At 32.2% G+C, this 15996-nt stretch overlaps 1 long non-coding RNA gene across 6 annotated transcripts in view; it reads left to right on the forward strand.

Moving 5' to 3' along the window:
• LOC120352690 overlaps window positions 1–15647 on the forward strand; it is a 31879-nt gene extending 16232 nt beyond the window's left edge. For 2 of the 6 annotated variants that reach the window (XR_005572026.1, XR_005572028.1), the window contains exons 2-5: window positions 2610–2732; window positions 6247–6427; window positions 8013–8114; window positions 15394–15647. This is a non-coding gene — a long non-coding RNA (uncharacterized LOC120352690). Of the gene's footprint in view, window positions 1–2609; window positions 2733–2816; window positions 3491–6246; window positions 6428–8012; window positions 8115–9679; window positions 9900–15393 lie in introns of those variants that run through there. The other 4 variants (XR_005572025.1, XR_005572029.1, XR_005572027.1 and 1 more) reach the window with 3 other exon arrangements.
• Window positions 15648–15996: the final 349 nt, after the last annotated feature.

Genomic DNA, 15996 nt, shown 5'->3' on the forward strand with positions numbered 1-15996 from the left:
TTCAGCTTCTAATATTTCAGAGACAGCTAATTGACCAAAGCGCGGAGAAACTGAATTTTGTTTCCTACAATTATGAATGAACCGTAGAACATATGCTGTTGTATGAACTATTTTGTGATAAGTGGAGCAACTATTAATTATGCCTGAGATACAAGAGAAAAGTTCTCTTTTAGTAAAAGATGTTTTATGCAACATTGGAGGAAATAGTTAAGACGTCTAGAGTGGAATTCCAAATGAGGCCTAGTGCCTTGACTACACTATCATTGAAATTAGACAACGGTTTGGAAGTGTTTGATTCAAGCAGATCAGAAGGAATAGTAGCAAGAACTTCAGGAGAGTTAGACAGCCATTTCCTAAGCTCGAAACCACCCTGAGCTAATGTACTAATCAATTGTTGAACTAAGTGTTTAGCTTCTGTAACCGAAGAGGACCAGAAATGAGGTCATCAACATAAAAGTGATTTTTTATAGCATTAGCTATAACAGAGTTAGGTGCCATATCAAGATCGGCCAAATGATGAAGCGTACGAGTAGCTAAGAAAGCTGCCGGCAAAGTGCCGTAACTTACAGTATTCAAGGTGAATTCTTGAATGGGTAAAGTAACATCAGATCTCCAAAATATTCTCTGAAGATTTCTCTGAGTTAAATTTTGAAGAAAGAGATGCGGCCAGGCAGACAGGCAGGGAATCCACGGTACCCCAAGGAACAGCACGTTCAGCAAGCAATGACATGATGGCGAAATGGAAGCATCAAACACAGCAGACAATTCCCCCAATGGGAATGTGAACAGGAACATGTAGAACTCCAAACAAATAATCCGAATTTCAAGTTGTGGAATTTTCAGATCGATTTCCAAACGGTAGAGATGATGAAATTGAAGGTCTGAGTTTCAAGTGGTGAAGCCATGTTGTTAGAAGAATGGTGAGAGACGCCAACACAATACTATGGAACTTTGACAAGGTCTATCAGCATAAATACATGAAGAAATTGATAAATAGTTGAATCACAGTTGATGAATACATTTGAAGAGTTCATTTGAAGGAATAATTCACATTTAAAACGTTCAGTAAGCCAGATGAATTTGGATGAAGAAAAAGTACACCAGAAGCGGTGTGCACTCACCGACGAGAAGAGATCGAAAGACAAAAGGCTAGGACGATGCTCGACTAACAAAGGACAAGCCGGAAATGCTCGCGAACGTTCGCGAAAATTTGATGAAAAAGTAGCAATTATCTAGAAAGTAAGATGCCTAAAGGACGAATTAAAATACCAAAAATTGAATAATAAAAATATTAAAATTGAAACGACGAATAATATTAGAAAACACAATCTTGAATATGACTGTGATGTGTAACCGTGACTGTGACGTCACCGGACAGTGTAAACGGACAAAATAACGACAACGTAGTAACGGAACGAGTATCGAAGTGGACCTGTTCCAATAAATGCTTTGTCAGATTTTACAACAATGGATAATATATTTTCATTAACATCTATCGCGAGTCTAAGATTAGCTAAAAAAGAGGTAAATTGTATTGTTTCTTTGTTGATTACTCAGCGGCTTTCGATTCTATTGATAGGAAAGCATTATTTTACAAACTAAGTTGTTTAGGATTATCAACTAAAATGTTAAATATTATTAAAGCATTGAATGATAATTCGAGTACTTCAGCTGGCGTCTGGTGCTCTGAGGGGCTGACTCAAAGTTTTGAGACTAGGTCAGGCTTAAGACAGGGTTGTTTATTGAGTCCGTTGCTTTTTTCACTTTTTATGGATGACTTGCATGATGAGCTGGGGGGAGGGTTGTTAATCACAGGTATGAAGATTCGAGTGTTGCTATATGTGGATGATATTGCCATATTATCGGATTCTCCAACTGGCCTCCAATATATGATAAATAATCTGGAACGATATTGCGAAATGTGGAACTTTGAAGGTCAATCTGAATAAATCAAAAATAATGGTTTTCAGAAACGGAGGAAAATTGAGCAGGTACAAAAAATGGTTCTACAAGGGAGAGAGAATCGAATGCCTGAAGGAATATAAATATTTGGGGGTAGTTCTGACACCCACCCTTAGTTTTGAAAAGCATCTGAGTGATAAACTGTCTAAAGCAAAATTAGGTTTGAATCTGGCTTGGGGAGGAATGCTGAATGGTAATGGGGTCGACTTTTCTTCTAAATGTAAATTGTTTAAGGCATGCGCTAGGACAGTCTTATGTTATGGGGCTCAAATATGGGGTTGTAAACAGTACGAAAATATTGAAAAACTGCAGCGCTTCTTCATCAAAAAAGTGTTTGCTCTACCCATAAATACGCCCAATTATATGCTCTTTATCGAAACAGGACTAACTCCTCTCTTTGAATACTGCCTCAGGTTGCATTTTAATTACATTTCACAAATCATGAAAATGGAAGATGAAAGACTACCAAAAATTTTAGCTCAGCAAGTAATAAGAGATAATTGCTTTTGGTTCAGGGAGTGGAAAGTCGTTTGTGATAGGGTAAACTTGAATATTAATCTTTCTTTGGAGAATGTGATAAGTTGGAGGGAGTCATTCCAAAGCATACTGTCTGTTCTGCAAATGTTTCACAGAAATAAATTTTATAGGTGAAGCACGAGCGGGACGGTTTCATGCGTTGTACAGGACTCTCGATTTTGAGCTGAGTGACAAGAAATACATTGGAAAGGACACCCAAATGTGGGTTATGAGGTGGATTTTCAAGGCAAGGGGTGAGCTAATCCATTTGAACTATAAACCTTGGGTAGTTAATGGGAACTATATTTGCTCGATGTGCAATCTGAAGGAGGCTGAGGATGTATTCCATTTCATTGCTCGATGCCCTTGTTTGAAGGAATGGAGGAAGAAATGGTTTGGTGTTGTTGAACAATCAAGGGAAGAGTTTACTATGTACATGAACGGCAAAGATTGGAAGAAACTAGCCTCTTACTGTAGAGAAGCCTGGAATTATAGACATGTTCTCACCCAGGAATTTAATTGGTAGAGCTATCATTGGCTACTTTGTCGAGGCACTCACTACTTGATTTTTGATATCACTTGTAATTGTTATTTTCTGCTCTCTTCAACATTCTATTTATTTTAGTTCAAGCCTTGTTTTTTATTTTTGAGTTTGGTTTCAATTTTAGGATTCAACCTTTCTCACTGTATATTCACTCACGTTACTGACTAGATCATTACACTATACATTATATTGATTACTGTGTTACTACTTGATTCATCATTATTTCGTATAATTTCTGTATTTTACTATACACTTGGATCATATTTATGTATTTTCCACAATCGCATGTTTTCCGACTTTCCAGCTGGCGATCGTGTGATCAAGCCGTAAATGAGTGTTTAATTATTGTGTATTTATAGTTTAATGGAGAATAAAAGCATTTTTCTATTCTATTCTATTCTATCTATTCTTTACTTCCATTGAGAGAGATGGACAATTTCCAGTCAGAATGGGAGGAGAAAATCGTTTGTGAGTAGCTCCAGCAATATATAATATTTTACCGGTATATAATGAATATTTCTTGAATAGAAATAAAAAATAAAAATTCAAGTACACTTTTTTTAAATTTTTTATATACCTATGACATGTTTCAGCCATCATATAATTGAATAAAAAAATAGCATTAAATAAATACCATACAAGCTACTTATTTTTGATCACTTATGCTTGTACATTAATATGATTTTCTAAACTAGGACTGTAAATTTTGAATTTATATTTGCATGATTTTATCAAAAATAGGGTTAGGTCAATTGATGTCCAATTGAATTAAATTTATTATTTTATCTCTTATTAATTTTGTCGGCGCATAAATGTGAAATTCTTCTTTAACATTCAGTGCAGGTTTCAGGGCCTCAGTTTTCCACTTTTATTTCCATAATTAAACAGAGATAAAATAATAAATTTAATTCAATTGGACATCAATAATCCTATTTTTGATAAAATCATGCAAATTTAACTGGATGGCTCGTTAGAGTAAGTGATAATGCACTGGTCTAATTATCAAGAGAACCCGAGTTCTAATCTCGACCGGGGCAAAAGTTTTTGATCACAGCACAATCACATAGATATGGTCTTTCGGAGGAGACGATAAGCCGACGGTCTTGACTAACGAAAAAGTAGTCACCTCTCATCATCATCCCTCCCACTCATTACCCACGCACAAGCCTATGAGTTTATGTGGGCATCACCCTCAGTATTATTACTAGTAGTTCTGTGAACAGTAGACCTCACGCAGTATTCTCATCCACAAGTACCTGATTGAAACTATAGACCTTATGGAAATACAGTAATAGACTGGCTTCTCAACACATCTGTGTAATCACTTGTCAGCTGATTTATGATGAATAATATTCTATAGTCTGGATTTTACTCTAATATTGGCGTATGAAGGAGGCTCATTTTTCCTTTTATATTATCCTTTGAAATGCAAAATTTCCAAAAACCTTGTATATACGTCGACGCGCAATTAAAAAAGGAACATACCTGTCAAATTTCATGAAAATCTATTAAAATCTTCGCCGTAAATGCGCAAAATTTAAACATTTGAACATTTAAACATTTAAACATTTAGATATTTAAACATTTAAACATTTAAACATTCAAACATTCAAACATTTAAACATTTAAAATTTAAACATTTAAACATTTAAACATTTAAACATTTAAACATTTAAACATTTAAACATTTAAACATTTAAACATTTAAACATTTAAACATTTAAACATTTAAACATTTAAACATTTAAACATTTAAACATTTAACATTTAAACATTTAAACATTTAAACATTAAACATTTAAACATTTAAACATTTAAACATTTAAACATTCAAACATTTAAACATTTAAACATTTAAACATTTAAACATTTAAACATTTAAACATTTAAACATTTAAACATTTAAACATTTAACATTTAAACATTTAAACATTTAAACATTAAACATTTAAACATTTAAACATTTAAACATTTAAACATTTAAAACATTTAAACATTTAAACATTTAAACATTTAAACATTTAAACATTTAAACATTTAAACATTCAAACATTTAAGAAATGCCAAACCGTCGACTTGAATCTTAGACCTCACTTCGCTCGGTCAATTATCATTATTAAAAATATAGATTCAAAATTAACAGTTATAGTTTGAAGAATCATATGAATGTACTAGCTATGATCAGAAATAAGAAGCTTGTGATAGTATTTATTTAATGTTATTTTTTATTCATTTTATTTTATTCAATTACTTGATAATGGCATCATGGTCGAGACATGTCTTAAATAAACAATTTTAAAAATGGGTTTTTGGAGTTTTATTTTTATTTCTATTCAAGAGTAGCCCCAACGAAAAAAGATTATATAATGTCTTGATTTATCCATTTAATTAGTTATTTATCCATTTAGTATATTATCCAATAAGTACACCAAAGTCAAAGACGATATGGTTTACAATCTAGGTACATTATGCTCATGCCTTGTACAAAGTTTTTCAGAGGAGTATTTTAAACTTTTAATTCAAAAAAGGAATGCATCTACCGATACAATTTACAATGAATAGAAATGGATCTCTCATCAAATTTATAACTTTTTACATTTAAAGAAATTATGATGGCATGAATCGATAATTTCCAATGCAAAATTTGTTTGGATATTCAACAGGACTAGTAAAATATTTTCAACTTCAATGTTTATTAGAATTCTCAAGCTTGGAAGGAATACAACTGAATATTTAATAATAACCTTCTATCTTGAAAGGATAGAACTTGTGTAAAGTTCAATGCTGAGAAAATTTAATGCCCATTGTTCTTTAAAATTAACTCAAACCGCGGAAATCGTGATTAAATGAAGACAGAACATTGAATTTTCAAATACTGTATCTGTGTGTTTGGATCTTTTCAACTAATAGGGAAGATAGGCCCTACAGTAAGTTAGTATAGTTAAGAAATTTTCTGTTAATTTGTATTGAACATAGGGAGTCCGAAGAGTGCAGGGCCCCCATGCGGGCATTTAACTGCATCATTTTTGGAACGTCAAGTGAGAGACATCGTAGATTTTTTTCAGCTTCTTCCCTAGAATAATCTTACTATAAGATAAACAGAACTGAGCTCCACTCAAAAATAACGTTTTTGCGGAATGAATGTCCTTCATTTCCCAAAACCATTTATGACCGATCATTTTACACAGTACCGGTATTAATAAAATTGTTTTGATTTTTTTCAGATAAAGCATATGAGGACAGTGGGGAGCGCTAATATTGGCCAATGTGTCAATAATATCTTGAGAAGATTATAATGATTGATGAGCTGGCCATGAAATTTTCATATACTGGCCGTGCATCAAACGGGAGCACACAAAAACTCCATTAATTTCATGGGAGTGAGATATCGAAATGCATACTTGAGTAAGTAGGCTATTCCTTTATAGTCGAATATATGACATTTTTGGTTATGTAAATATGGATGTTACTTATTTTTATTGTATGTTAATTTTTATATGTTAGCAAGGTTAGCGTTTTAGGTCATATTTACACTGCACTGTAGTAGATAGCCGTATTTGTTTTTCAAACCATACCTGTAGGTATGTAAATAAAAACAGAAATTCAAGTAACCATTTTAAAATTGGCATATTTCTTTTTAGAAATAAAAATATTAGAATAATATTATTTCTATTTTTCTTAGATTTCTATTTTCAAGTATTATTCAAAAGTAGCCCTAAAGGAAAAATACTATAGGTATGTTTTTTCCCAGTAAAGCGTTCACACTAACTCGCTCAAAGTTGCAACCATATTAGTCAAGTCAATATAAGCATGAAAAAGGGGGCCTGCTAGCAATTTATAAAATTATTTCTGATTTTTATACCTATATTTTTTGATACATCAATGAAAATTAAAACTTTCATCAATAAACTCATAAAAACATTTTGGGACATGTTATTCATTATCAAAATTTGGGAATGAAATAGTTTTGGGCAAAGCCTGCTATTCTTTTCCAATTATATTTATATGATTTGTGATTGTATCCACAAATGGATAAATAAATTCAGAACCAACCAATATTTTCATGATAAATTGTCTTGTGCTATAGAGATACAGAGTGGCCCAAAAACCTCGTATTTTCGATTAAATCGATATTTTCAGAATTTTTTTTAATAGATCAACAATACTATGAAGAATCTATCCTCTAAATCTCAAGGATTTATCTTTTACCGAATTTTAAATGTTCTGTCCCAAAAATTTAAACTTTAGGCGCTCATATCTCAAAAAGTAATGATCGGAAAAAAATGTTTTCCTGAGAAAACCTTTTCATTTTGATAGCTTGATGATATACAAACCGAAAAACTTTGAAAAATATCACCAGTATAAATTTTATTTTTAGCCTTTGCACAACCTTAAACCGACTCTAGCCGCGGTTCACACTTCTGCCAGTTCACTCATTCGTCAAACTTCTTGTAATATATCCAACATTAAAACTATACCTTAGAACAAGAATCAATAATTCTAAAATTTGAAATTTTGAGACAAGAGCATTTAAAAAATTGAATCAAAATTATCTACACTCTTATTGAAATGCTATTTTTTGTCATATAATTATCCATTAGGCTATAACTAGTTTTGAAATTAAGAGCATAACAATAATCCTAATGGTCTGTTGTAAGGCTGAACTTATGCTGCTTCTTGCTCATTGATGCGGGGGATCAAGGTTTTGCTAAAATATTTTCATACCATACGAGAATGTTATTTTATTAGAATTCTTGTGTGACAACTTTGCAGTATTTTTGCATCAATGGGATTCTGTGTTTCTCTTGAATAAATTCTGATTTATTATTATATTTATGATTATATGGGTTGAAGTTTGAAAAAACCTATTGTTTACATTTTAAGCGAATCAAAGGTGTTGGTAATCCCGATTGTTCGCTATTCTATCACTATGACTGTACGGTATCTATCAATGTATTGCTATGTTTTTTCTTATCCAATTTTGTTACAGTTGCTGTTCAAACGTTGTTTGGTGACATTGCAACTGAGGTGAAATATATGGATCGTTGGCGTCAAAATGGCTTCAACAAGCCAGAACAAGAGTGTTGAGAAGGTGAGTGAACAATTTTTTATTGTTTTAAATTACAACGTAAATTATTTAGCAGATCATCTCTAACCGTCATTTTTTGTTATTGATGAAAAAGTATGGAATAATCATAAATTAGTAGTCCCAATACATCTGGAGAAATTGCAAATCAGTTACTTGAATCAAAGAAGAACTCATCGTTTCGTCCACTTCACCGCTTGCTCCCAATACTCTTTGCCAATTTCTTTTACATGTTTGCTTTTTTGCATCCAATGTCCAATCACTGCTACCCAAAGAACTGTGTCCTTCAAACACAGTTTTTCAACAACCTTTGAAATTCAAGATACATATGCAGATATACAGAGTGAGTCATATTTATGGGAACCCTTCAATAATTTGGATACTGTTGTAGATATAATACTGTAACTTCCAGGATAAGTTATTGATAGAATACTCTACCTTTCAATGTACAACTGAGTTCCAACCCCTCATGAGGGGTTTACTTGGGGGTTGTAACTGGAATATTTAAAATGTAAACACCAATTGTGTGGTTAATCATTTTAAAGGTCTTTTTAAAACATGAAAGATGGCATCAATAAGAATGTTCTATGATACTTGTATCCAAAATGGCGGCTGATTGAAGTTTTAGTTTTTAAAGAAATGAGGGGTTGTAACTCAAATATTAAAAATGTAAACACCCATTGTGTGGTACATCATTTTAAAGGCCTTTTTTAAAACAAGAATGATGACATCAATAAAAATGCTCTATGATTCTTTTATCAAAAATGGCGGCTGATTGAAGTTTTAGTTTTTATAGAAATGATTGATAAAAGTAATAAAACTCAAAACAACACTTTTTCAATCAATAACGGAACACATTGAAAAACTGATTATTTATTTAGTAATCTGTTTGGTTCTTTTTACATTTTATTTCAAAAGATGCTCGAAATGCTCCCCTTCACTCGTTTGGCAGTGTGCCAAACTGTCATAAATGTAAATGAGATGTCCTTATGAAGGCCTAAATCAACCCCTTATGAGGGGTTGAAATTAATTTATGTATGTCAAAAGGTAGAGTATTCGACCAATAACTTATCCTGAAAGTTACAGTATGTATAACAGTCTCCAACTTATAAGAGTTTTTCGCATGATATTTTTGAAATGGCATGGATATCACTCCAAGAACCATATTATGTTTCCTTGCCCATAAGCTTTTTCGAGGACACGTAGACAAAGCTAGAAGACAAAAATAACTATATCTCAGTAATTTATTATATAGGATTTTACAAAATCAGACATAATAATTCTCTTGAGAATTGGAAGCTTTGAATTTTACTCATGATACACATTTCCATTGAACAATGATTCAGACAGTAAACTTAAATTTAAAACTTTAATGTAGACATGATACCATACTAAATTTTTAAGGAAAATAATTTATGTATGTACTGATGTATGTATTTTTGGGACACTCTGTATGAGCTGATAAGCTACATAATCAGCATTCTGATAATTGATTACCGAGAAAATTCTATATTTTACTCATAATAACCTATTAAGTTATCCCACTAAACTGTACATTTCATATTTTACAGGACCAAGAGCAGAGAGACAACGCCTCATGAAGCTCAAATTGAGAACAATAGCAGTTCAAAGTAAAAATATATAATTAGTTATAAATTGAAAGTTCAATTTTTGTAATATTTAATAAGAATCATTGCATTTTATTGAAAATAATGTTTTCTTATTTACATTTTTCGCTCATAATGATATACTCTGAAGTTAAGCTTTAAAGAAAATAAACTATATTCAAAGTAATAATTGATGTGTTACTCAGATGTATACTCAGCTGTAAATGAACTGTATTCCATTTGAGGTGTTGCAAGCATAAAGGGCTGTTTGAACTATAGCAGATTTGATTTAATTCATCAAATGGCGAGTGACTCATGCACTGATCCCTCTCAGGACAGTATGCAAGCTGTTATTGGTTAGCTGAGGTCAATCTCGACTCAATCAATACAGCTACAGAGACAGCTTATAAACTGCCCTGACAGGAGAGAATGAATAAGTAATTTGCCAATCACAGGAGAATTTTAAGGAATATTTCAATTTGAATATATACATTTCATCTATATATAGAATGTATGGATGTCCACTGAGTATAGAAATAGAGTATTAAGGCAATAGTAAGATTGGAGCATTAGTTTGGAAGAATCATTGAATCATGAATAATAAGAATTACAGATTTATTTCAAATTCTGGATGAAATATGAATTATGATTAAGCATTAATATTGGATTGCACTGGCCTTGAATCAGATTCATGATTCGAAGCTGAAACAAGCTTACTTCAAGAAGGCAGTATGCCTTGAATCAGGATTGATTCACTCTAAACATCCAGCTTGAATCAGACTCCAATTGAGCTAGAATCACAATAGAATCGAGCTTGCATTTCGTGAAAGGTGTGTCAGGTGGCCTTGAATGGGGGGATTGCATCCAGCATGCGTTTCAATCCTGAGTCAAGACTGCATCTCAACCCTGATTCGACCGTGCATCTCGGGCCGGAATCGAGGTCGCAACGCGACCTTGATTTTAGCTCGCAGCACCAGCCTGATTTGAGCCTGCATTTCGAGCTCGAAACTAGCTTGAACGATGTATAAACGTACTCTTGAAATAAACTCATTTCGAGCTAAACGCATGTGGACGAAATCTTGAATTAAGCCTTCACGTTTGACAAAACGAGCTTGTTTTGATTTTGATTCAAGTTGATTTTGCTGATTGGGACTCCTTATTATAAGACGCAATGTTGAGATCTTCCGTTATTAAACTTAGCACAAAATCATATTGTGCGATTGACAATCTAAAAAATTCCAAAAATTTATTTTCGTCCATCCGTAAGTGGTTTGCAGGCACGGCCCTAGGACTTTGCCGCCCTGGGCGAGATCGGCAACCGCCGCCCCCCCTCTCACAAGTATCCCATCTAATTGTTAATCCCGGGTTCCACCCCTTCCTAGAGCGATCGCCAAACTATTGTGTCTCCACTGTGTTGTGATTGCGCCATTCGCACCACAGAGTCTCAGTAAACTCTAATTAACTATGTACTAGGAGTCCAAAGTGTAAATATTCCACATTTTTAAATTATTTTTGTTTCATAAACTGTTTTATGTTTCCAGTTACAGATATATTTTTTATAAGCCGACTTAAAATTTACCCGAAGTTATCAGCTGTTTAAGTTACAATATTTATTGACATTTAAACAAATAATTGACAAATATAACTATTGGGGAACAGTATAGTCCAGTCAATATAGACATAAAAAGGGGGTGTGCTTGCAATTTATATTGTAGTTCTGATTTTTACTTTCCTTGCCCTATTACCATAGGTAAGGAAAGTATTGCTTTCCGAAAAAATTAAGGTACCCCAATTTCTAAATTTCTATACGTTTCAAGGTCCCCTGAGTCCGAAAAAGTGTTTTTTGGGTATTGGTCTGTATGTGTGTGTGTGTGTGGTGTGTGTGTGTGTGTGTGTGTGTGTGTGTATGTGCGTGTGTGTGTGTGTGTGTATGTGCGTGTGTGTGTGTGTGTGTGTATGTGCGTGTGTGTGTGTGTGTGTATGAGTGTATGTGCGCCTGTGTACACGATATCTCATCTCCCAGTTAACGGGATGACTTGAAATTTGTTAACATCTTATTATACAGTCAGCAATACATAAATTGTGAAATATGGACATATCAATGATAAATTTAAAAAAATTCATTTATTTATTCACTGTTCAAATATCAACATTTTAATCCATTCTTCAAAATAGAAATATAATTTCATAACACCCTGTATCATTATCAAAATTGTAAAAAACAAACATCATAACAACACAACAAAAATTTAATTTCAATACATATTTCAATAATTTCAGACATTTGGTCTTCTATTCAATCATTTCATAATATATTTGCATTTCATTTTATTTAATATAACATTTCATTTATAGCATGTTCATTTCACATTTATGATTTATCATTCAGGGTTTCAAAATTATTTAGTTTTAATTTTGTTCAAAAATTGTATAAAAAGCAAATTATTTATATTGTTAATCATCGTTTGTTGGATACTATAGTTTATTTCGACTTTCAATGTTCTAAACACAAACTACATTTCATGACAAAACTTTACTATCAATCATTAAACAAGAAACCATTCAAAACATCAATAATATTTTGCTTCAAAGGCAAACAATATTCATAAGTAATCATCATTTTGCATCTATGGCAATCAACATTATTAATCATTATTTTTGCATCTATGGCAATCAACATAAATAATCAACACAAAAAATATTATCTCATTACTGCCTCTCTAAGTCATAACCTCTGTTATTCCTTCTTTAGGCAATAATGGGTTTCCATCTCAAAAAACAATCACATACCAGCAAAATTCTAATCAACAAACCCCACTAAAAATTCTACATACACTCCAGCATCCATTTCAAACGATAATCAATCATATCAAAATTTATAGAACAAACAGTTTTAAAATTTAAAAAAAAATATCAATTACAAAACACTTTAGAAAAATTTTAGCCTTTAACTCATTTCAATTGATAATATAACACAACGTTTTAAATTAAACCAATTATTTTTTAAATAATTTAAAATTTAAAGACTGTATAATAAGTATAAACATTTCAAGATTATGATACAAAGATGATCAAGATGAAATACTGGGTAAATAAGTTCCCTAAAAAATACAAACAAGAGGAAAAGAAAATGGGTAAATAATTCCCTAAAACAATACAAAGAAGAGAAAGATTAATTAGAGCCTATCCTACATGTCAGTACTGAACTTTCATGAGGAAGTATATTTAATAAAATATACTACTATGGAATTTTGTAAATTCCAAGTATGACTCTAATTTGTTATAATTGTGAGCTATCACTCCCACAAAAACAACTGGTGAAGGAAAAAAAATGTTGACTATTGTGACTGGGTGGAAAGTTCCTAGATGTCTGTAAGGCAATGTGATAGCAGACTCTAGTATCGGACCACAAAAACAAAAGTATGCAAAAGGTTTTACAAACATTTGTTGTTGCAGTCATAAGGTTTTTATATCGCAAACAAGTAGGTCAGATAATCGAGTCCAGCCATATGTGGTTCACGCCCACACCTCTAAAAAAATCACACCTACTTGTCTACCAAAAATCCAAAGTATTGGACAGCAAAGAAAAAATAAAATGCAAAATGGGTTAAAGCCCAGAAGAAAACTATAACCTAATTACATATGGCTTATGGCACAATATGCAATGAAAGATGAGAACATGGGACATAATTGCTCTGAAAAACCTAACTACCTAATATGATACCTAAAAAAAATAGACATGATTAAAATATGTAATACATGATGAAAAAATATACCGCAAGCAAACAATTATTTACACAACAATGGATAGATTTTAGAAAAGTTAAGTTTTATCAACAATTAAAGATTAGGAAAATAAGCTACTATTTCAACTTCTAATATTATTTCAGAAAAAAAAATACAAATTTAAATGACTATGGACAAGATTGGTTAAGATATGCATCATAGAAGAAATTTACTGAATATTACACAAAGACAGGAAAGAATCGAAAATTGAAAAGATTAAGGGCCAAGAAAATAGGCTACAGGAAAGAAAAAAGATACAATTATGGACTCTTACCATACGTAGTATTTACGGTCATTGCTATTCTGAATCCCGGCATGACACAGGATTCCTAATCATTGTGTGTTGGGGAATACCCTTCCATCATGTGATTCATTGTCATCATCTTGTAAATAAGCAACTTGAAACAACCTTTGAATACTAATACATCAATGGAGACTTTGCGTTTTGTTTTCTTCAATAGCATGATTTTATTCATAGGTTCATTTGTTTCAACCAAGCAGTTTTGCCTACAAAAGTTAGTCATGTTCACTTGAGAATCCATAGCATACACCTTTTCAATTCTCAGTTGAAAGTTGAACTCATTAACTTGACTCAAAGCAACATTCATTTTGTTCACATTATTCCTAACCTCCACAGAAACCTGTCTCATGTAATCATTCATTTTATTTATAGTTTTCCTAACCTTCAATGTAGTAATCTGATCCATAGAAACATTCGATTTGTTTACTGTTTTCTTAACCTTCAATGTAGCAATAGTACTTTCTTGATAGTTGACTTTCAATGAAGACAACTCCCTACCTACTTCTTTACTCAATTCTACACTTTCACTATGGTTGACCCTTTCAACAACAGTAACTAGGCCTACATTGTCAGAAACTTGAATGAGTTGATCTTGTAACTTAACACTACTATCATCCTGCTTCAATTTGTTTTCATCTTCATGATTATCACTCAATGTTTCAGCAAATTCTTGCTTCATATCATCAAACCTAGCATTAAACTTAGCATTTTGCTCATCAATCTTAGCATTTTGCTCATGTTTCAAATTATCAAATTTTGTGTTAGAACTCTATAATTTAATATCATTTTAGCTCCTACCATACTTGTTTCATTTGATATTTCTACTACTTTGCTCATGACTTGTTACATTGAATTTTTTCACTTACACTAACACTATCGTTTGAGTCATTGTTTAAGGTTAGGTCTAAATCTTGTGATTCTCATCTAAGTTTTGAATGTTTCACTGGATAAAACTTCATTTTTTTATTGCTCTCCATCTTGCTACTGCGAAAAAATATTTACTCATTAGAACCTGAACTTTTCTGAACCGATTTCCCACTCAGCAGAATCCCCATTCACAATTCATCAAGATATCTATCCTACCAATAATTTTTTATAACCAGGGATATATTTTGTAGTTTGAGTCCCACACCAGGGCGTACCAATTGGGACATATTTATTTTGTAATTCGGTCCCACCACAGGGGTAACATTTGCCGTGCTACCAATTTTTCCTTAAACGGTTGGATTAGCATTTAACACCTATCACCTAAGGAAAGTTGTCGGCTCCAATAAAATAGATTCTTGATAAACTGTGAATGGATCTATTGCCTATGAATGAGAAATCCAGTTTTCAGAGCAAATTAACTTATAATCTTCAGATGAAAATTTTGGCAAAACACAGAAATATACAAAGAACAATAACTTACAAGCCTAATGATTTCAAGTAACTACGAACTAAAATACTTATCTAGTTTACAGTTGAAACACAGTGTATGAGCTGATAAGCTACATAATCAGCATTCTGATAATTGATTACCGAGAAATTCTATATTTTACTCATAATAACCTATTAAGTTATCCCACTAAACTGTACATTTCATATTTTACAGGACCAAGAGCAGAGAGACTACGCCTCATGAAGCTCAAATTGAGAACAATAGCAGTTCAAAGTAAAAATATATAATTAGTTATAAATTGAAAGTTCAATTTTTGTAATATTTAATAAGAATCATTGCATTTTATTGAAAATAATGTTTTCTTATTTACATTTTTCGCTCATAATGATATACTCTGAAGTTAAGCTTTAAAGAAAATAAACTATATTCAAAGTAATAATTGATGTGTTACTCAGATGTATACTCAGCTGTAAATGAACTGTATTCCATTTGAGGTGTTGCAAGCATAAAGGGCTCTTTGAACTATAGCAGATTTGATTTAATTCATCAAATGGCGAGTGACTCATGCACTGATCCCTCTCAGGACAGTATGCAAGCTGTTATTGGTTAGCTGAGGTCAATCTCGACTCAATCAATACAGCTACAGAGACAGCTTATAACTGTCCTGACAGGAGAGAATGAATAAGTAATTTGCCAATCACAGGAGAATTTTAAGGAATATTTCAATTTGAATATATACATTTCATCTATATATAGAATGTATGGATGTCCACTGAGTATAGAAATAGAGTATTAAGGCAATAGTAAGATTGGAGC

The sequence above is a fragment of the Nilaparvata lugens genome, chromosome 8, assembly GCF_014356525.2.
Source record: "Nilaparvata lugens isolate BPH chromosome 8, ASM1435652v1, whole genome shotgun sequence".
NCBI classification, from domain to species: domain Eukaryota; kingdom Metazoa; phylum Arthropoda; class Insecta; order Hemiptera; family Delphacidae; genus Nilaparvata; species Nilaparvata lugens.